The 22,464-nt window shown below is 46.6% G+C and overlaps 1 protein-coding gene across 1 annotated transcript in view; it reads left to right on the top strand.

The window, feature by feature from the left end:
* The window catches only part of LOC147701133 (sialic acid-binding Ig-like lectin 13), a 559,755-nt gene that overhangs the window by 8,917 nt on the left and 528,374 nt on the right, over window positions 1–22,464 (top strand). The window lies entirely within an intron of this gene.

Below are 22,464 nucleotides of genomic sequence, written 5' to 3'. Positions count from 1 at the left end.
AGGTCAGTCCAGCAGAGCAACAGCAGGACAGTCTTCCTTCTTCAGAGTCAGCTTTCTCCTTGGCAGAGGTTCCTTCTTGATTTCCAGGATGATCTAATTTTCTGTTGTCAGGGGTCCTGTACTTATACCCCTAAAGTCTTTGTTCTCTCAGTGCATGTGGGCCCTGAGCCCGGTCTGAACCAGTTCTGGGTGGATCCTGAGCACTTTGTTTTGCTGGCTGCATCTTTCCTTTCAGAGCGAGGGGCAGAGTCCTCAGCCGCCCAGCAGGAGGTGGAGCCAGCATTGTGGCAGGCAGGCACAGCCCTATTCAGCCCAGGTGCTAACCCCTCCCACCACTCAGGTAGCAATTGCTCCACTCAGCCTAGTGCTGACTCATCCAGCCTCTGGGGGAATTCCCCAGCCCCTGTCACTCACAAACCAGACAGTCAATACACAAACAGGCCCAGGCACACAGAAGGGTCAGACAAGAGAACAGCAACTTTTCTAAAAGTGCTGTTCTCAAACACAGGACTTAAAAACCACCTTTCCTAAAAGATGTATTATTAAATTCTGAGTTCAGGGATACTAGATACTTATGTCCTATCTTGTTCCTATGGGAAGAAATGCTGTTAACCACTGTAGCCAGCATCCCCCATGTTAACCTATGGAGCAAGATAGCCTTACAATAGTGAAAAACGAAAATGGCGGTAATTCACTACCAGAGCATGGTACCTGCACTAGTACATGCTCTACCTTTCACATACACTGCACCCTGCCCAGGGGGGTACCTTGGGCCTTCCATAGGGGTGACTGATGTGCACGAAAAGGGAAGGGTTAGGCCTGGTCAGCGGGGACGCGGACCAGGAGGACATGGCAGTTCTAAACTGCCCGTAGGCGCTGCAGTGGCAGGCCCGAGACACCATTTTGGAGCTACTCCTGTGGGTGGCACAATCAGTGCTGCAGGCCCACTAGTAGCATTTGTCATCACCAGCCCTGGCACACCCAGTGCACTTTACTAGGGACTTCATGGTGATACAAATACGCCAAACATGTATATCCAATCAGAATAACAATTTACATAGGGAGCACTTACACTCTGGCACTGATCAGCAGTGGCAGAGTGTCCAAAGCATCTAAACCAGCAAAAACGAATCCAGCACAGCATCAAAAATACAGGAGGCAGAGGCAAAAAGATAGGGGTAATCACGCCAAAAGATGTCAGGTCTAACACGTGTCCCCTCCAGCTGAAAGTGGGGAGAACTACCCACCCTCTTGGGAGTTCTCTTCACTAAGGCGGAAAAACCTGGGCAGACCATCAGCGTTGGCGTGTTCTGTACCGGGGCGGTGTTCCACCGTAAAGTCCATTCCCTGTAGGGAGATGGACCACCTCAACAGTTTTGGATTTTCACCCCTCATGTGCATTAACCACCTGAGGGGCCTGTGGTCGGTCTGAACACGAAAGTGAGTCCCAAACAGGTAGGGCCTCAACTTTTTCAGAGCCCAGACCACAGCAAAAGCCTCCCTTTCAATCGCACTCCACCTCTGTTCCCTGGGGAGTAGCCTCCGACTAATGAAAGCTACTGGCTGGTCTCCATTCTCCTCAGTGGCTTGTGAGAGTACTGCTCCCACACCATGCTCTGAAGCGTCCGTCTGAACTATGAACTCACTGGAAAAGTCAGGTGCCTTGAGCACCGGTGCGGTGCACATCGCAGTCTTCAGGGCCTCAAAAGCAGTTTGGCAGGCGTCAGTCCAGTCAACTCTTTTGGGCAACTTCTTGGAAGTGAGTTCTGTCAAGGGGGCGACAATGGTGCCATATCCCTTGACAAACCGTCTGTAATACCCGGTGAGTCCTAAAAAGGCTCTCACCTCTGTCTGGGTCTTGGGGGGCTCCCAAGCCAGAATGGTATCAATCTTAGCCTGTAGGGGCGCCACCTGGCCGCTCCCCACCTGGTGTCCCAAATACACCACAGATCCCTGCCCTATCTGGCACTTACTGGCCTTGATAGTGAGGCCTGCCTTCTGCAGAGCCTTCAACACTTCGCAGAGGTGTTGCAAGTGTTCTTCCCACGTGGAGCTGAACACAGCAATGTCATCCAGGTATGCGGCGCTGAATTCCTCCAGCCCGGACAGTACCTGGTTAACCAGTCTCTGGAACGTGGCAGGGGCATTCTTCAACCCAAAGGGCATGACACGGAACTGGAAGTGCCCTTCTGGCGTTGAAAATGCTGACCTCTCTTTGGCCCCATCAGTTAAGGCAATCTGCCAGTACCCCGAAGTCAAATCGAACGTACTGAGGTACTTGGCAGCTCCCAACCGATCCGCGAGCTCATCAGCTCTGGGGATAGGGTGTGCGTCAGTCTTCGTGACCGCATTGAGCCCACGGTAGTCCACGCAAAACCGGAGTTCTGGTGGGCCACCGGGGGTAGCAGCTTTCTTGGGGACCAAGACCACTGGGCTAGCCCAGGGGCTGCTGGAGGGCTCAATCACCCCTAGCGCCAACATCTTGGAAACTTCTTCCTTGATGCTGGCCCTGACCTTGTCAGCTACCCTGTAAAATTTTTGCTTCACAGGCAGACTGTCTCCAGTGTCCACGTCATGGACGCACCAGTTGGTGACTCCTGGGGTCAGGGAGAACAGAGAGGAGAACTGACCCAACACTTGGCGACAGTCATTCTGCTGTTCTGGGGTCAGGGTGGGCGAGAGGACCACACCATCCACTGACCCATCTTGCTCTTTGACTGCCAGGAGGTCAGGGAGAGGATCACTATCCTCTTCCATTCCTGCATCTGTAGCCATGAGCATGGTTACTTCAGACCTCTCAAAGTGTGGTTTGAGGCGGTTCACGTGCAAAACTCTCAGGGGCTGCCTGGGAGTCTTCAGGTTAACCAGGTAGGTTACCTCACTCTTCCTTTCCACCACCTCGTATGGCCCAGACCACTTGTCCTGGAGCGCGCAAGGCTCCACTGGCGCCATCACCCACACTTTCTGCCCAGGTTGAAATTCGACCAGAGTGGTATTCTGGTCGTACCACCTTTTCATTTCTTCCTGGCTTGCTTCCAGGTTCGCCTGAGCGAGTTTCCTGAAGCGTTGTGTCTGGTTGCGGATGGCCAGCACATAGCTGAACACATCCTGGGGGGTTTTCCCACGGGACTTTTCCCAACCCTCCTTTACCAGCGAGAGAGGTCCTCTGACAGGGTGGCCATACAGGAGTTCGAAGGGACTGAACCCTAAGGACTTCTGAGGCACCTCCCTGTAGGCAAACAAAAGGCATGGCAGCAAGACGTCCCACTTACGTCTCATGGGCTCCGCTAGGCCCATGATCATACCTTTCAGGGTCCGGTTGAACCTTTCAACCAACCCATTTCCTTGAGGGTGGTAAGGAGTGGTGAACTTATAGGTTACCCCACACTCCTCCCACAGAGACTTCATGTACCTAGAGATGAAGTTGGTACCCCGGTCGGAGACCACCTCTCTGGGGAACCCCACACGGGAAAAGATCCCCATCAATGCACGGCCCACCACGGGTGCTGTGATTGTCCTGAGAGGGACTGCTTCCGGGTACCGGGTGGCATGGTCCACCAAGACCAGGATGAACCTGTTGCCTAAGGCTGTCTTGGGGTCCAGGGGCCCTACGATATCTATGCCCACCCGCTCGAAAGGGGTGCTCACCACTGGGAAGGGTTGAAGGGGGGCCTTCAACTTCATTCCAGTCTTGCCACTAGCTTGACAGGTTTGGCAAGATCTGCAAAAGGAACCGACGTGCTTCCTCATCTGGGGCCAGTGGAAGTGGGTGACAAGCCGGTTTAGGGTCTTGTCTTGCCCCAGATGTCCTGCGAGAGGCACGTCATGAGCCAGACCCATTAGGAAGTTTCTGGAGCGCTCGGGTACCACCAGCACACGGGCTGCACCGGGCTCAGCAAACTTAGGCTCGCTATAAAGTAGGTCACCTTCCCAGTAGACATAGTGATCTTTGACTGCTCCACCTGCTGCCTGATCTACAGCCTGTTGCCGCAGACCAATGAGGGAGGGGCATTCCTTCTGCTCCCGGCAGAACTCCTCCCTGGAGGGACCACCTTCTTGCTGCCAATGGGTCAGCTCAGGTAGGTCTCCCAGTTCGGCCACCTGTTCCCCTGTAGGTTCCAGGGCATCCCCCTCAGGTTCTGCTTCCTCCTGGACCGTAGGAACGGCTGGGGCTGGTTTCCCGCGCCCTCTGCCTCTTCCTCTCCTGGCAGGTCTCTGGGCCACTGTTTCAGGCTCCAGTTCTGCTGATTCACCCTTACTGGCTGCCATAGCACGCGTGGTCACGCAGATCCACGCAGGCAGACCCAACATCTCCAAGTGAGTTCGGTGTTCTATGTCCTTCCATGGAGAACTCTCCAGGTCGTTGCCTAACAGACAGTCCACAGGCAAGGCATCACTGACAACTACCTCCAAAAGACCAGAGACTCCTCCCCATTCAAAGGAAACCTTCGCTATCTTGCAGAGGCGCACTGAGCTGTCAGCGGCCACTACAGGGCGGAGTACACCAGGGATGATTTGCTCGTCAGACACCCACTGACACCTCACGGATGTCACACTGGCTCCGGTGTCTCTCAGAGCTTCAACCTCCCTCCCATTGATGGTCACCTTCTGCCCATATTTCTTAGTGTTAGAGGGCAGTAAGGTTTCCGGGACCATCTCTCGGTCTCCTAGCGAGACAAGGGTCATAACTGCTAGCTCTCCCCAATCACTAGAAACCAAATCCCCACCCAAAGCTACACTAGCTAACGCTGGGGCGGGAGCACCAGTGGGTGCGGGCTTCTTCTTGGGACATTTCGGAGCAATGTGGCCCACCTCGTTGCAGTGATAGCAGGTAGGGGGGCCCTGGTTATTTCTCTTGTCCCGCCTACCCTTAGAGGGCCATGGCTGTTTAGGCTTGGGGGGTTGGGAATCCTTTTCCTGGGAACTACTTTGGGGCCCTTGCGAGAACTCCTTTTGGTTACCCTTGTCCCCCCCACTCTTCTGCTGGGGACCCTGCCCACCTTTGGCTGTGGTACCCACAACTCCTTTGTGGACCCTGGTACTGGACCAGCGGTCCGCCTCCTTAGCAAGCTCAATGGGGTCTGTCAGCTTGCTGTCTAAAAGATGCTGGCGCAGCTCTGGAACACAAAGACTACTCAAGTGCTCCCAACTGATTAAATGCAACAACCCCTTCAAATCAGTTACTTTACTGCCCTTCATCCAACCTTCCAGTGCACGCGAGTACCCATTCACACACTCCATCCAAGTCTCAGACTCTTTCTTCTTGGAGTTTCTAAACTGCAGTCTGTACTGCTCTGGAGTAAGGCCATACCTGAGACATAAGGCCTCCTTCATATTGGGGTAGGTCATGGCACCTGTCAACTCTAAAGGCTCTAGAGCACTCCTCCCAGACGCCTCAAAATGTTTCCATAGGCCCGCCCCCCAATACTTGTCAGGCACATCATTCATCTTCAATGCAATTTCATACGAAGTGAACCAGGCATAAATATCCTCACTCCTATGGTAATTCTGTACCAGGTCTTTGGGAATATATACTTTACCCCCATGCACTGGCTGCGCGCTGCCACCATTAGAACTGGCATCCACCTCCTTATTTTTCAGATCCAGCTCTTTTATTCTCAATTCATGATCCAAAAGCAATTTCTTTTCCTCTAAGGCGCGGGCCTCTCTCTTGTCTTCCGCTGCCCTTTCTTTCTCCAACTCCAATTGCCTCAGTTTCATTTTCATGACTTCCAAGTCATATTCTCTTATTCTTTGATTTTCCTGTAACTCTTCTGGGGTGAGGCCCCTACCGGAGAGGTTGCTGCCAGCTCCTGAGCCTACTCTGCCCACTGGCAGATCTGTGCTTTGAAAAGCATTTTCTACATCCACATCATCTTCCTCTCGTGCCTCCCAATGGGCTCTCAAGATTCTCTGTAGCTCCTCCTTTCTGTAGGTGCTTTTTATGGGGCACTCAAACTCAAGGCAGAATTTCTTCAGTTGCTCAACTCTGTATGAACACAAATCTTCAATGCAAAACTCTAATTCTGCTTCTTCTGCCCTCTCACTGGGTGCCTTCCCATTCTGAGACATGATGCTTTTCGAAGAGTTACTTAACAACAGAATTCAAAAAACTCAAAAACCAGTAGTATGCGGTGGCGTAATGGTCTGCACTCACTAGTGATGTACACCAATTACTGTGGGTCAAGTACAAATACAAGTTCAAATCCCACCGCCTGACCACCAATGTTAGAACTGGGGGTCTCTAGTTGGCAGAGGTAGGTACCACTGTCCAAATAGGGACCCTTGCTTCTAGTCAGGACAAGGAGATAATCCTCTCAGATAACCCCTGCTCGCCCTCAAGGTAGCTTGGCCTGAGCAGTCTAGGCTAACCAGAGGCAATGCGTTAAGTATTTGTACCAACACTCACAGTAACACAGTGAAAACACCACAAACTGATTCCACAACAGTTTAGGAAAATAAAGATATTTATTCTAAACTACACAAGACCAAAACGGCAAAAATCCAACATACACAGTTCAAGGATACGGTTTCAAAAGAGTTCTTCAGGTTGTAATCAAAGTTCTTTAAGTTGCGTTAAAATAATCCACAGATGCGTGAAAAGTTCACAGTTGCGTCACGTTTACTCACAGTACCTTTTAGATGCAACAAAGTTCCACAAGCAGGAAGCTGGTGCGGTGGAAACAAGCGATGCGTCACTCCTGAGACCCTGGGGAGGCGATGCGACAGCCCCGCTGCAGCAGCGGGCGTGTGGCGACGAATCCGATCTGTATGGGGAGGAAGGCAGCTTGCGTAGATTCCGGTGCGTAGGTTCCGTGGGAAGTCTGTTCTCGCAAAGGCACGATGCGATGATCTCGGAGGGGCTGCGACGATCTCCGGGGCGACGATGCGCGGTCCAGCGGTGATCCTCTCTCTCGCAGCTCCTCGATGTGATGTTTCTGCAGCGATATCTGCAGCGACGTGATGCGGTCCGCAAGCGAGCGGTGCGGCGTTCTCACCCAGACGACAGGCTCTGCGACGACACTCGCAGCGGTGTTCGATTCTCCCGCACCGGTCTGGTGCGTCCCGCAAACGAAGGGTGCGACGGCCTCGGCAGCGATGTCAGGTGCTGCGCCGATCTCGACCTTCGTGGCGGCGGGAAACTTCTCGCACTGTCGGGGATGCGCTCCGCAAGCGAGCGATGCGACACTTTTCAGCTTCACAAGTTTCTCAGCTTAGTCTCAAGCTTCCCAGCTCAGGTTCAACTTCTAGAGGCCCCACAACTGGATCAAGCACTCTACGGAGGACAGAACTCTCTCAGCAGAGTTCAGGGAGACTGGGGGTGAAGTCCTTTTGTTCCTGGGACTTCGGAAACAGGGAGCCAGCTCTTCTCAGGCCCTTGGAGATTCCTTCAAGACAGGGGACACAGCTCACAGCAAAGTCCTTCCCCTCTCCTTGGCAGCAAAGCAACAGCAGGTCAGTCCAGCAGAGCAACAGCAGGACAGTCTTCCTTCTTCAGAGTCAGCTTTCTCCTTGGCAGAGGTTCCTTCTTGATTTCCAGGATGATCTAATTTTCTGTTGTCAGGGGTCCTGTACTTATACCCCTAAAGTCTTTGTTCTCTCAGTGCATGTGGGCCCTGAGCCCGGTCTGAACCAGTTCTGGGTGGATCCTGAGCACTTTGTTTTGCTGGCTGCATCTTTCCTTTCAGAGCGAGGGGCAGAGTCCTCAGCCGCCCAGCAGGAGGTGGAGCCAGCATTGTGGCAGGCAGGCACAGCCCTATTCAGCCCAGGTGCTAACCCCTCCCACCACTCAGGTAGCAATTGCTCCACTCAGCCTAGTGCTGACTCATCCAGCCTCTGGGGGAATTCCCCAGCCCCTGTCACTCACAAACCAGACAGTCAATACACAAACAGGCCCAGGCACACAGAAGGGTCAGACAAGAGAACAGCAACTTTTCTAAAAGTGCTGTTCTCAAACACAGGACTTAAAAACCACCTTTCCTAAAAGATGTATTATTAAATTCTGAGTTCAGGGATACTAGATACTTATGTCCTATCTTGTTCCTATGGGAAGAAATGCTGTTAACCACTGTAGCCAGCATCCCCCATGTTAACCTATGGAGCAAGATAGCCTTACAATAGTGAAAAACGAAAATGGCGGTAATTCACTACCAGAGCATGGTACCTGCACTAGTACATGCTCTACCTTTCACATACACTGCACCCTGCCCAGGGGGGTACCTTGGGCCTTCCATAGGGGTGACTGATGTGCACGAAAAGGGAAGGGTTAGGCCTGGTCAGCGGGGACGCGGACCAGGAGGACATGGCAGTTCTAAACTGCCCGTAGGCGCTGCAGTGGCAGGCCCGAGACACCATTTTGGAGCTACTCCTGTGGGTGGCACAATCAGTGCTGCAGGCCCACTAGTAGCATTTGTCATCACCAGCCCTGGCACACCCAGTGCACTTTACTAGGGACTTCATGGTGATACAAATACGCCAAACATGTATATCCAATCAGAATAACAATTTACATAGGGAGCACTTACACTCTGGCACTGATCAGCAGTGGCAGAGTGTCCAAAGCATCTAAACCAGCAAAAACGAATCCAGCACAGCATCAAAAATACAGGAGGCAGAGGCAAAAAGATAGGGGTAATCACGCCAAAAGATGTCAGGTCTAACAGGTAGAAAAACGAGTGAAAACGAGTGAAGGAGCAGAGGGAGAGAAAGGGAAAATGGGCAGAAATAAGGCACAAAAGAGCAGAGATGCAGAAAGGTGCAGAAGGGTGAAAGATAGAAAGGGTAGAAAAACGAGTGAAGGAGCAGAGTGAGAGAAAGGAGACAGAGGTCCACTGGACCACCAGGGATGAGGCGCTGGGAAACCTGTGGGTGGAGGAGGGCCTCGGTCACTTACACTCAAGAGTGCAGGGGCAGGGGCACCCACTTAATGGTGGAGCTGCGAGGGTGGGAGAGCAATTTCACTGACAATGCTCTTTTCCCCTTCCTACTGTCCATACCAATCATCACGTGCACTAGATATGAAGGTATGTGGTAGAAGTGGGGAAAAAGAGGCAGCAACCATACTAGAAATAAAGAGATACAGGACCCCACACATCACATCCTTACTGGGTTCAAAGAAGGTTGCAGGGTGTAGTAGAGCTCAAGAAAATGAGAGATATCAAAAAGTAACTAGTCACAGAACCAGTAAACAGGGAAAACTATTACATTCTGATGCACCTGATTGTTAGTACCTGGTACACATGTTCACAAAAATGTATAAATATATGCAATTGTCTTTTCGATTTTGGTCTGTTTCTTCAATAGGAATTTTAGCCACACTCTCAACCCCAATCTTTTAGAAGATTAGCATAGTTTCTATTTGATTTATGTAGAATTTAAACATTAAAAAAACACCATTAACATCTTGATGTTTCCTACTCAATAACTACCATCACCAACTTGATGTTTCCTATTTTTAGCAACATATACACAGTCTGGAAATGCGATATCCTGCACGGAGAAGTCATGAAAATATATAAACAATACAATACAAGTTTCAGTAATTCACTTGAGAAAGAAGTCGTTTAAACCTTCTTTTCAACAACACCCATGTACAGGATACTTCTCGGTAATCCATAAGGCTGTGAAAACAATCCTCTGGCCCTTAAAACCAGATAACCGTTTAGTAAGGTTCTGGTTGCATCAACTTTGTTTCATACTTGCAGAGCAAAGGATACCATTGACCATAAGGAATGGTATGCTAGAAAATTTGAGATGACCACCAATTTGTCACATTCTGAAGCATTCAAGGCTTTCTGGGCATCATCGTTCATTGCCAGTGCATTGCAATGAAGCATGTCCTCCATTCATTCGCAACCTGAATCCAGTCAGCACTCTCTTATGACGGCCAGCCTTTCTTCTCTGAAAAGTTCTGCACATCAAAATCTTCGAAAAATCACTTTCTAAATATAAAGCAGAACAATGCAGAATTTCCAACACAATTTTGTGACAGCCTTAAATTAAAACATGTCGGTAAACATGAAACCAAACTATGATCGTGATTAACAAAGTTGGAAGATTTTGTAATTTCAATACTAAATCATTAGCACTCCGTTTCATGCCCACATTTACCTCAAATCTATCTATGTTTATTCACTAATATGTTCTGATTATTCACTTTTTTTCAAACTTCTGTCATTTTCCTTTTATTTAATTATATAACTCATATTTGAGACTCAGCTGTCATGGGCTTTAACTACACTGTTGAATAATGTACAATCTTGTATATAGGCTTAAAGAATTCAGATACTTCTTCCTCAGTTTGTCACCATAGGATGTTTCACCATTACCATACAGCACTATTTAACATTTGTAAAGGCTATTGAATTCCTCCTACAAATTTTCGTTTTTGTTACATCTTTCTGTAATTTGCTTATCAACCTCTTTCAAATTCTGTTCTCAATCTGTCCTCATGCTCATTTGACTGTTACACCATCCAACACTGGGTGAAGTCATTCTCCATTTTAATAACTCAAATGTAGATTTTTCTGGTCTTGCATATGAAGTCATTCAGTAGGATACATTCCTGTTTTGTAATCCTCACTTTAATTTAGTTGGTTACACTCTGCTAAAACTTAACAATCCTTAATCGTCTCAATACATCATTCCGCTATTCCATTGGTTTCAGGATGATACAAAACATTTTCCTGTGAGGAATTCACTTTCTGTCTCTAAAGGTATATTTAATCTCCCAGGAGGTCAACTGACCACATTGCAGGTGTATATGGTTGTGGAAAAGCTTGTCCAAAAATGTATTTACACACCTAGAGATAGTTTCATTAAGGTATGCTACTACAGAACATCTTCAATACATATAATCAGATACCAAACTGTAAGGAGTGCCATTTTCTACGGTCACCATATTCACTATTTATAAAGCCACCACTTGCCAAGGTCAGATAAAATGAAGTTCTCATTTAAAAAAAATGTTTCACTGCAACAGCGCTCAGAAAATTCTGTCTTTATTCTCTTTGCATCTAAATCTAATCATGGCAATGAGAAATCACAGCTAAGTCCTTGCTTATTACTAACTATTATTACATTTATTAATTGAGTTAACATTAACAGTATTAATACACCTTACACTGTGGTCTAAGATTTGTCCCTGTAAAATCGTAACATCATTAATTGTTAAATCTTCTTTGATTCTCCAGCATTGTTATATTATATTCAGATTCTTTCTTCCAATACCCATCAAAATAAATCTTTATCTCATGTGAACCTACACCCGTTTTAAAATCTTTGTTCCTAAAGCAGAAAGCACATGTTTTGCAAACAAATATACATTTTCAAAGGTCCATAGTTATTCAGTATCTGCATTAACCACTTTATTATCCTTCTATTTGCCATTAATCCTTCAGACAACATAAACACACAGTATACTAAACTTTGAAATTATGTTCTTGAAAGCTACTGGCCTACTTACAATGTGTACTGCAACAACATCTTTGTCTTTGCAAGTAAACATGTGTCTCACCTGCTTCTCGACTGTCCTTATGGTGTAATTGGTACCCCATATTCTATTTTGAATTTTGTTATTGACCATACCAATGCTAGTGATTATGTCATAACTTCTGAGTAATGTCCACTAGCAGACACAAGAGCCCTTGAGGCAATGGCACTGGTTTCCTCTTGACACATTTCTTTCTTGTAAGAAATTGGGTTATTAGTTGTGCAGGGTTTGAGGCATACACAAGTATTAGGTCCACAACTGCCTCCATTCTGTGAACCAGGTAGCCAATTATAGCACTTGAAACTCGTATGGTAGTGAAGCAGAGTAGTTCAAGACATATATAGGTGAGGTGGTGTGGGCTAATAATCTCCATTCGCTGTAATGCAAAATAATACTCAATAAATAATTGCCCAGTCAATGCTTTTTCTTTGAAAAAGAAAAAGTATATTTATTACACACACACTACTACTGCATTGTTAAATATATACATCTGGTAGATAGAAATAACTTTGGTGACATTCAGAATGTACATTTCCCCTCTAATGGGTGCCAATCCCCAAAATCACAGTAACTTCCCACCGATAACAGATAGAGCATCACAATATACCCACAATGCCATGCAAACCTCAGACTTTGCATAGAGTCATACGGTTTCTTCATAGTTGTCAGAGGGGAAAAATAGGGGCTCTTATTCAATCTGGTTTGATTTGTGCCTGTAGGGGCACTAGGCTAGTACTGGAATACGTGAGGGAATGCTTTGTGGAAGTAATTTTGCGGATCCTTGTGGTTTCAGAAGATTTTGTTACAGAAATGTGAGGAAAATGCATGATTTAGGCACTGTTTGAGGTTTGCAGGGTTTTGCAGGTAAGAAAACGTTGTAGGAGCCTCAAGAGGCACACCATCCAGTACTGCCCCTGATGTCTTGTTTTTATAAAAGGGCTTGAGTTTGGTAGCTTTCCTTAGTTGGCAGCAGCCCAAAATATGCAGCCATTCAGCATAGAAGTAGAACGATATTTAGCCTTATCCCCACTCTGCTACGCATATGTAAAAACAAAACATTAAAAGAATCAACAGCTCCCCTCTTGCTATATAGAAAGGGCTTCTATAGTCCCCAGGGGAGCAGAAACACTGTTAAGGCGTTAGAGCAAACTATTCCTAGCATCCAGTGGCCTTTCTGGGCAAACACCCTCTTTCGCAAAAAGAGTGATTTGGCCTGCTTACCGTGTGGATCTGGCCGAATGCCAGGGTGAGCCACCTCTACCCCATTTATTTTTATTTTTTGTGCTATATTTCTCTTGGTCTGTATTAGCCTTTCTGTCCCCGGGGGCAGATTTTGGGTAACATCCTCAAACCACCCCATGGAGGGACTGAAAGACTGAGGAACCTTTTTCTGGCTTGGAAGCATGGTGCAATCCCTCAGTGAGCTACAGCTACCCTTTTATATTTTTTGTGAATATTTTCCTCCTGGTGTCTAGTGGCCTCTTTGTACCCTATGCACGCAGACTGAAGCCCGTATTTTAGGGGTGGAAGCAGATTGTGATACGTGGGTGAGACACCTACCACACCCTTTTTGCGGTCATCAAATCTGGTGATATACTGAAACAAGGTCATTGTGCTTAATATTTTCACAATGTTGTTTAATTGAATATATAAGTGTTGGGGGTACTTCTCCATCATCACACATGTTTAATTATTTCTCTATGATATATGGAAACTATTTATTTAGTGGCTAACACAGACTCCCTTTTTTCTCTAAATTCACCTGGCCTTTTGTCAACATACTTCCATTCACATTCATTAGGGCTGTCACAAAGTGGAGGCGGTACATGTCAAACAACTACATTTTCTCATTGCACCTCATCAGTTTCAGTATTATTATTTTTTGAGCAAGGCATATGTATCCCATTACTTCCATTCGAATATCCTTATTGTGAACAACTTGGTGTCTGTTGCAGTAACCTCCCCGACACAATTTGCTTGGATGCATCTTTGATTGAGGTGTACTGGGTCCTTGTTATCCAGGTTCCCAGTAGCAACATTATTTTGCTAAAAATATATCACAATTCGCAGCTACCTCTACAATCCCCTAATGAATGGTACCCCTGGTGCCTAGGGCATTGGGACTGGAGAGGGTCCTCTGGGGCTGCAGCACAAATTGTGCCACCCCAGAGACCCCTCACTAAGATCATGAAAACTACCATTGCAGGCTGCGTGTCTTGGTGCAGAGAAAACCGAAGAGTGGACATGGCACCCATCCCTGTTTGCCATGCCCTCACACACTGCATGAGATATAGGCAAGTCATCCCTTCAACAGGCCGCACAGCCCTGAGGCAGGGTGCACTATATCACATGTGTGAACATATCTGTATGAGAAGATATGTCCCTGCAATATCTGAGACATTCTTGGATATTGTAAGTGCCCAAAAATTCATAAAGAGAACATGGGCTGAATACTTGTCATCAGGTGTTTCCTAGCTGCATGGTGGCTTCCCTGTACCCTAAGAAGTTTGGTACCAAACGTCTTGCCTTAATAAATCCTCGCTGATGCCACTGAGGATTTATTAATAAATGCACACAGCAAATCAGTTAGACAGCTCCCAGACATTCTAACAAGCACTGGTGTGGTCTCTGACTAGTCATAGCCAGCCTGCCACCTCCAATACATGTTTCTGACGTAGTGGTGTGAGAGCCTGAAAGCCAGAAACAAACCCTGCTCTAGGCAGAGGTGGTTCACACCTCCTCGAGCACGGAATGGCCTTCAAGAGCAGGAAGATTCAAAGGCGTTGCTGCCTTTGAAGTTCAGCCCAGACTTCCCCAGATAGTGGGGGATGCCAACTTCCCTGTCCTACTATACATTTGGCTTCAGTAGAGTCGGGGAAATTAGTTAGATGAGGATGAGTTTCCACAGTCAGTCGGCACAACTCCTAAGGTGTCGTGGGCAATTTGAACCCCTCTTCTGGAAATCCACCTTCTTGATATGGCGGAGAAATAACCTAGCAGGGCTGGGGTAGTGCCCCTCCCCACAGGAAGTGGTCACTTGCAGGGTGTAGCCACCCTAAAGTTAGGCAGCCAATCGGCTTCTATCTGTCTCCTCCTGTAACGCCCCTAAATTTTGTATATAGGTGGCATTTTAAGAACTTGAACCGAAGACCTTCTGCTCAAGAACTGAGCCCTACTGCAGAAGACCATGCATTATGCCTCTAGGACTCGACAATTGGAGTGTGCTGTGTTGTCCTCAACCTGTGAGGTATCCACAAACACCGGAGCTTTTCTCGCCTTTGAGAAATCACCAAGAACCTCCGCTGATGATTTTTATAACTCTCTTATGCAGTCGTTTAGACAGTTATGTGTGTAGGGTGTTGGTTATAATTAATTTTGCAGTTGTACGTTTTGAATGTGGTGGTGTCCTTTGAATGCCTGTATTTGTTTTGTTATTTTGCAACGATTTCACGGTGATCGCGGCTACCGATAGCATCATGATGCCCGGCGTCACCATGAAAATAGAAAATCAGTTTAAATGATTGTTTTTTTGCAAACTCCCTACAAAAATATGAATTTAAATAGTGTGGAAATACACCCCTAGTGTCTAAAATTCTATAAAATGTGTGCATTTGAGTTTTGCACCCCCTAAAAGCGCGCATTCGTCGCATTTATCAGAGTCATTGCAACTCTCTGTGTAATCGCAAAAACGGGAAGTATGATTTAAACAGTTTCTCAAAAAAAATCCTCAAAAAATATGTTTTTAAAGCAGGGTAATGTGTGTATTATAATAGAATGATTTTTTTAAAGTTATCATTTTTTGTGGTGGTTGTTGCTGAATGTCTACCTTTGTTGTGCGATTTTGCAACGTGCTCGCAATCATCGCGATGTCGCAGCGAATTACCAAACAATCCCCCAAAAATCATTTCACAGGAAAACAAACAACTTGGGTTGCTCTGACAAGAGCCTTTGTATTGAGAGTGTGTATAAGACAGCAACATATAAGACTGTATGCATAGTTTCAGGTTGCCTAGAAACGCTCTGTTCACTTCATCTGTAAAGTGAACTCCAGCACCTCTAGATATTTCATGCATGTCAAAACACAGATTGTTGTTATAAATAGAGCCCATATCATCATCTCTGAGTAAAGCAAAAACTGTTTTAGGCATTGTCATTCTGTAGACACAAGTGATTTGACCACTTCCATTTCTGTCTTTGACATATATTAGAGTACACTAAGACAATGTGAGGGAAAAGAGATATCAGTTCTGCTAAGGTATTCTTAATTCGGATTTCCAGCCCTACGCCAGTCAATGTGCATAGGTCATTGCCACCACATTGTACAATCATGAGGTAAGGAGCTTGGACATTCACAATGGTTTTAACCAAAGGCAGTAGCAGATGAAGCTTTAACCCTCTCTGGCCAAATCAACTGATCTCCACATTAGGCAAACCCAAATCCCTGTCAATACCTTTGATTCTTGCAGCTTCTTTAGCCTAATAGACATAGCTGTAGCCCACAATCCACATTCTAATCATTTTGTAGGAAGGAGAAGGAGCACACAGAACAGGTCTGCAGCTCAATGGTAGTCACAAATATATTTTATTTTTGTGAAGGTGGTTTTCCCCTAAATTGATCACAGAAAGAAAAGTTGAAGCAATATCTTACTAAGTATCTAGACTTAAACATTATTTCTCAGTATGTGAAATACCTTTACTAATTATAGATTTTCCACAGTAAATGCAACAATGTTGTGCAGGTCCAAAATATTGTTAAAAGTAAATGTATTTTCTGATAAACACATACCAAATCAAAAAATGAGAGGTATGAAATATAAATATAATATACACTATCCAATTAGGAAAAGAAATACAAACATCTTAGAGGCTCAACTAAAAAAAAAGTGGACGTTACAATTAAGAAATAGTATTTTAAACAACCTTAGAAAGTCACTGAAAAAAACAAAGGTAACTGGGACATTATAGTTAGGCTGACATCTCACTCGTACAAAACCAGAGATAATCAGCAGTTTTAGTTAACTGGTCTAACTATAACTCATGCCCCCGCAATCCATTGATTATGACCTCACATATTACATCACTCATGACATGATCTGTCAAGGGGGCTTGTTTCTCCAATAAAACAGTTACTTGTGTAGAACAACTTATTTCATACATTTCTGATAGTTGCATAAAAACAATAGCAAATGTTTCTAGTTATTACTGCATTTTTCAGCAGTGGAACAAGATCAAATGACCAAGTCTTGACAACTGTAGAAGTCCAACACTTAGAAACAGCGTTTTACCGGTAAAATACAGTGATAAAAGATTCTGTCAATTTTTTATGGTATTTTTGTTTTTCGTTGAACAATGCAAAAAAAATTTCAATCTATGGATCCCAGAAAATTAAAACTGATGAAAAACTGATGAAAATGCCCTCATGTTTTCTTCCAGGATCCTACTTTCTCTCTCAGTGCCATTCTTTGAGTGTTCATAGGTTCAGGTAGCATCAAGAGTAATCTTCTCCCATGAACTGCTCATTATCCTATAAATGGCCCGCTCAATAACATCAGACATAACATCTCAAATGAGAACACTGATTACGTTTCATATGACATTACCATTATATCAAAGTCAAAGCATTTTCCCCAAATTAGAAATTAATTGTGGAAGATATTTTTCTATGTTCCAGCATATCAATCTCTTGTCTTCAAAATTTGAGATGGTGCTCTCTCATTCCATGGCCGCAATTTGCTCTGATTCATAACCAATTCATCCTCCCGCCCAAGACAAATATGCTTCATTCAAGCATTTCTTTATTGAAATAATTCTGAAACAAAGCAGTTATCAGCTCATGCAAGCCCTGAGTGTGGCAGAGAAAAAACAAATGGAAGAACGTAGTGAGCAATAGTAAAACATAGATTGCCTCCACCTTTAAGCACTAGACTGAAAAGAGTAATTACAATTCAATTTACAGGCTATAATTCACATGATGTAAAACGGAAATCAATTTCTTTGTGCAAAAAGCCATTGTATTCCACCACTGCACACATGTGATGTTACTTATTGACCAGTGATCTGTCAGCCTGCCCATGAGTATCAGTTAATATAGGGCTGTCAGTTGGCTGTTTCCTTTTTGTCAAAAGCACCTATTTAAAGGACTTTCAGCAGTTTGTGAAATTTAACAAAGTTGATCTAAAACTTTTGTTCACATGGAAAAGCAATTGAACTAAAGAAAATAAATTACACATGAATGTATTGAAATGAAGAAGTGAATATTACAGTGTCAATAACGGAATACATAGATTAGAGTGATAAAGTATTGAACAAAGTATGTATGAAAGAAATCTATTCTATGCCTCCTTTTTTTTGTTTCCTATACTCTGCCATGGCATTCCTCCATTACTACCAACTGAAGATGTGCACTTTAGTGGGAATAAGCACAAGTGACTTTAGAAAGTATAGCTAAAAGATTGTAATTAACATTGCTCTTTTTTCTAGTCTCAGGGCCTTATTTTGAGTTTGGTGGTGTGAGAGTTGAACCACCCCAGCCCCCTCGCCGCCAAACATGTGGTTAAACCACCTGCCTTATTACGAGTTTCTCCTGTCTGGCCTGTGGTTCTTTGGGAATGTCAAAATCAGTACCTGCATGGCATGGACTGCTTCCGTCCATACCCTGCAGGTGCTGGGGTGCATGCACACAGTAAGGCACATCATGAGCCCTCCTGCATGCACCCCATGGCCCTGAGGCACAAGGGGGACCTGTAGGGCTCCCTTTGTTTACTCGCCTGTGTGACCGCCATGAAAAGTGTGGCTTGAGGAAACTCGTAATATGCTTGGCAGGTCCTCAACAGCCCCGCCAAGAATATTGTGGCCTCCAGATCAGCACAACACCAGAGATCTCTGATCCCTGGCGGTTGCGGTAGTCCCAGGGCAGCTTGACCACCCTGATCATAACGGAAGAGTCAGAGACCATCACCACCTCGCCCTCGCAAGTCTGGCTGTTACTCGTAATGAGGCCCTTAGATTTGTTGTAGTTTTTCAATCAATCAATCAATCAATCAATCAATCAATCTTGACACTTGTATAGCGCGCTACACACCCGGAAGGGTCTCAAGGCGCTTGGGGTAGGGGTCCGCTACTGCTCGAACAGCCAGGTCTTCAGTTGCTTCCTGAAGGAGAGGTGGTCCTGGGTCAGCCGGAGGTGGATGGGGAGGGTGTTCCATGTCTTAGCCGCCAGGTAGCAGAAGGATCTGCCTCCGGCGGTGGCTCTTCGGATGCGTGGTACGGCGGCGAGGGCGGGGCTAGCAGACCGTAGCTGGCGGGTGGGCGTGTGGAAGGTCAGGCGGTCGTTGAGGTACTTTGGGCCCAGGTCGTGGAGAGACTTTTGTGCGTGGGTGAGGAGCCTGAACGTGATCCTCTTGTTGACGGGGAGCCAGTGCAGGTCCCTCAGGTGGCCGGAGATGTGGTTGCATCGGGGGATGTCCAGGATGAGTTGGGCGGAGGCGTTCTGGATGCGTTGGAGTCTTTTCTGTAGCTTGGCTGTGGTTCCGGCGTAGAGGGTGTTTCTGTAGTCCAGTCGGCTGGTGACGAGGGCCTGGGTGACCGTCTTCCTGGTTTTGGTCGGGATCCATCGGAAGATCTTGCGGAGCATGCGGAGGGTGTGAAAGCATGAAGAGGAGACGACGTTGACTTGTCTGGTCATCGAGAGGGAGGAGTCCAGGATGAATCCCAGGTTGCGTGCGTGGTCTGTGGGCTTGGGGGCGGTGTCCAGGGCAGGGGGCCACCAGGAGTCAACCCAGGTGGAGGGTGATGGTCCCAGGATGAGGACCTCCGTCTTGTCTGAGTTCAGTTTCAGGCGGCTGTTCTTCATCCACTCGGCGACCTCTTTCATCACTTCGTGGAGGCTGGTTCTGGCGGTGTCGGGGTCTCTGGTGAGGGAGAGGATCAGCTGGGTGTCGTCGGCGTATGAGATGATATTGAGGTTGTGTTGGCGTGCGATGGTGGCGAGCGGTCTCATGTAGATGTTGAAGAGGGTGGGGCTGAGTGATGATCCTTGCGGGACGCCGCAGATGACTTCAGTGGCCTCGGATCGAAACAGGGGGAGGCGGACTCTCTGTGTTCTTCCGGCGTAGAGTTTTTGAATAATTGAATGAAAAACAGGAATTTTAACAAGAGGAAGTTGATATCTGCCCTTTGTGATGCATTTCTTGCATCATAACTGCCCTACCTTAAAGGATCTTTTGAGTCATATTAATTGGTGGCAAAAAGCACAAGAGATTTTGGAAGATATACCCAGAAGATTCTAGGTGGAATTCCTTTTTTATTCTTGCTTTATAGAATATTGTTTCCTCGGCTTGCGTGCGGGGGGCCGGGACTGTGAGGCCCAGCATCCAGAGCGGCCTGGCACTCGCCGCAGCTGGAGCCTCTTCCCGCCCCGTCCCGCCCCGCCCCGCCCCCCTGCAGCACCTGAAAACGGCTCGCGGCCCCCGCTCCGCGGGAGCCGGTCGCAAGCCGAGGAAGGAGTGGTGATTCTGCCGTTCTGACTTTCCCTTCCCTGGTGTGGTGATTCTGCCGTTCAGGCTTTTCTTTCCCTGGATTTGTCACGCTGAATTGGGGCACTTTGGATTTTGCTTGGACAATTGACTGAACCTGTCGGGGAGTGTGGACGGGGCCGGGACTGCGAGACTCAGCATCCAGAGCGGCCTGGCACTCGCTGCAGCTGGAGCCTCTTCCCGCCTTGCCCCCTCCCTATTTAACTCCTCCCCTTACCGCGAACGCAGGACGCGCGCGAGACAAAGCGCGAGGCGAAGTCCGGGCCAAGGGTGGGCCCATTTAAGCCCGTTAAAGACCGGGTAAGACTGGACTGGGCCACTCCCCTAACTCACACGCTTATATTTACTGACTCTGCCCGTCTTGTCACTCTGTACCCCAGTGTTCTCAATTGCCATTTCAATACTGCTGTCTTGAAGTTACAGTGAATACAAGTGCTGTTTGTATTTAAAGGGCCACTGCATTTCCCGAATAATGTCACCTAGAGGCACCAGGAGCAAAACTGCATCAAGTCGGGCACAAGTTACTGGCCCGATTGACCAGTTTATATCTAGGGCAAATGAAGCTATTGACCAAGGCATTTTGCTTCTGGACCGACGTATATCACAAGATTTGGCCCATGCAAAACGGTCCTCTCTAGGCCTTCTGGCTCAAGCACAAACTCCCATTCTTCAACAGGAAAGGGCCCCTGCAATAGAAACACGTGCAGAAATACACGGCATGCCAAATGTGGTTAATTTGTCAGCATCTCCATCATTGTTGGACTTGCAGATAAGTCAAAGTCTTGATGGAACGCCTGCCATTTTTGTGAGCCCGACCCCGGGGGGACCCTGTACAGGCTCACCTAAGGGGGATAAGAGAAGGTGCTATTTCTAAACGGGCTAATCTAAAGAAAAGAAAACATAATAAAGCACCTAAATCAGTGCCCAATACCCAGGGGTTGGGAAGTTCCATACTAAATTCAACTGGACATATTACACAGACGAATGCTCAGATGTCTGAAAATAATATCACTAATAGTTCTTCAAGCACTGAGGATCCTGAGGACATTGTTATTATCACAGATGCTGAAACCAGGGGTGAATGTAGCAAAGAATTACTGGCTAGGATTGAAGAGTTTATTACCATTCAATTGCAGCCAATCCAAATGAGTCTTGCTACTATTGAGAAACAACTAGCTGCTGTGACTTCAACCCTGAAAACTTTAAATAGTCCAAAGGGTCAAGGGACTGCTATTGTAGGGGTAACAAAAACCAAGCCTGTCAATACCATGACTGGGCAGATTATTAAGAATACATCTGCCGGATTGACAGATCGTAAATCAAAGCCCTCCCAAGCCACTACCATCAAGGTCCCTGACCCGCAAAAAACACCAGGCACTACAAATATTCCCACCAAAGTTGTTCCTAAACCTGCTGTAATAAACAATCAACCCTCGAGTTTGCTCCATATAGGACAACGGGCCAGGGGTGGAGGAAGCAAGTCCGTAATTCCCCCAATAAATCTCCCCCTGAAGCAAGCCCTTTTGTGGTCATTATGACGGGGGCTCCTGAATTGAGTCAAAATACTGAGGAGCCTACCTGGTCTTTAAAAAATAAAGTTCAGCATTGGCTGAACATTAACAGACCATTGCCACAAAACTGTGCTAGCAGGATTAATATGGTGCACAGGGTTCCCTGGATTGGACCCAAATTTAAAAAAATTAAAGGTGACTGTATTACAGTCAACTTTGAGCATCCCCGTACAGTAGACCATATCTACTCATGGGGCTCCTTGGCCAGGGAGGATGGAATATGTACTAAACATTTATCATTCTTCTACCCTCCAGCAGCCCGTTTCATTGAAGGCCCAGATTGGTCCTGGAATCAAGCGGGCAGCTGGGATATGGGCTGGAACCAAGTAGGCAACAGGCAGGGGAGAAGAGACTGGATGGACTGTATGGGTAACAATAGGAGAGACACAGTACCTGGGGAAGGGTGGGGGGGGGGAATATCAACCTATAACAGATGCAACTGCTTTGAAATGGTCGATTGGCCATCACCATGCAGAGAGTACACCAGCGCAGATCCATTAAAAGTAGATGTAAATTCTGATCACCCAGTTTTTAGACCCACTAATGAGCGATCCTCTGAAACCATGATTAGACTAATTACAACCCCAACCCCACACAATAATTCGTCTATCACCAAAATTTGCCAATGTCCGCTAGCAATAAAGGCGGATGGCCTAACCACCGCCGTGGAAGAAACTGATTCTATCCAAATATTGGAGCCTTTAAATGACACTGAGGAGTCTGGGGGGTCTATTAGAATGTTGCCCAGAAGGAACCCACGAATGGGGAAAAATGGTCCATCTATAAAAAGACATAGCCTGTCTCTACTTTCTTGAAACATTGCGGGTCTCTCAAAAAAATCTAAGGACCCGACTTTTATAAGCTTTGT

Source organism: Lissotriton vulgaris, chromosome 7 (genome assembly GCF_964263255.1).
Source record: "Lissotriton vulgaris chromosome 7, aLisVul1.2, whole genome shotgun sequence".
NCBI lineage: Eukaryota > Metazoa > Chordata > Amphibia > Caudata > Salamandridae > Lissotriton > Lissotriton vulgaris.
This window is presented reverse-complemented; position numbering and strand designations above follow the sequence as displayed.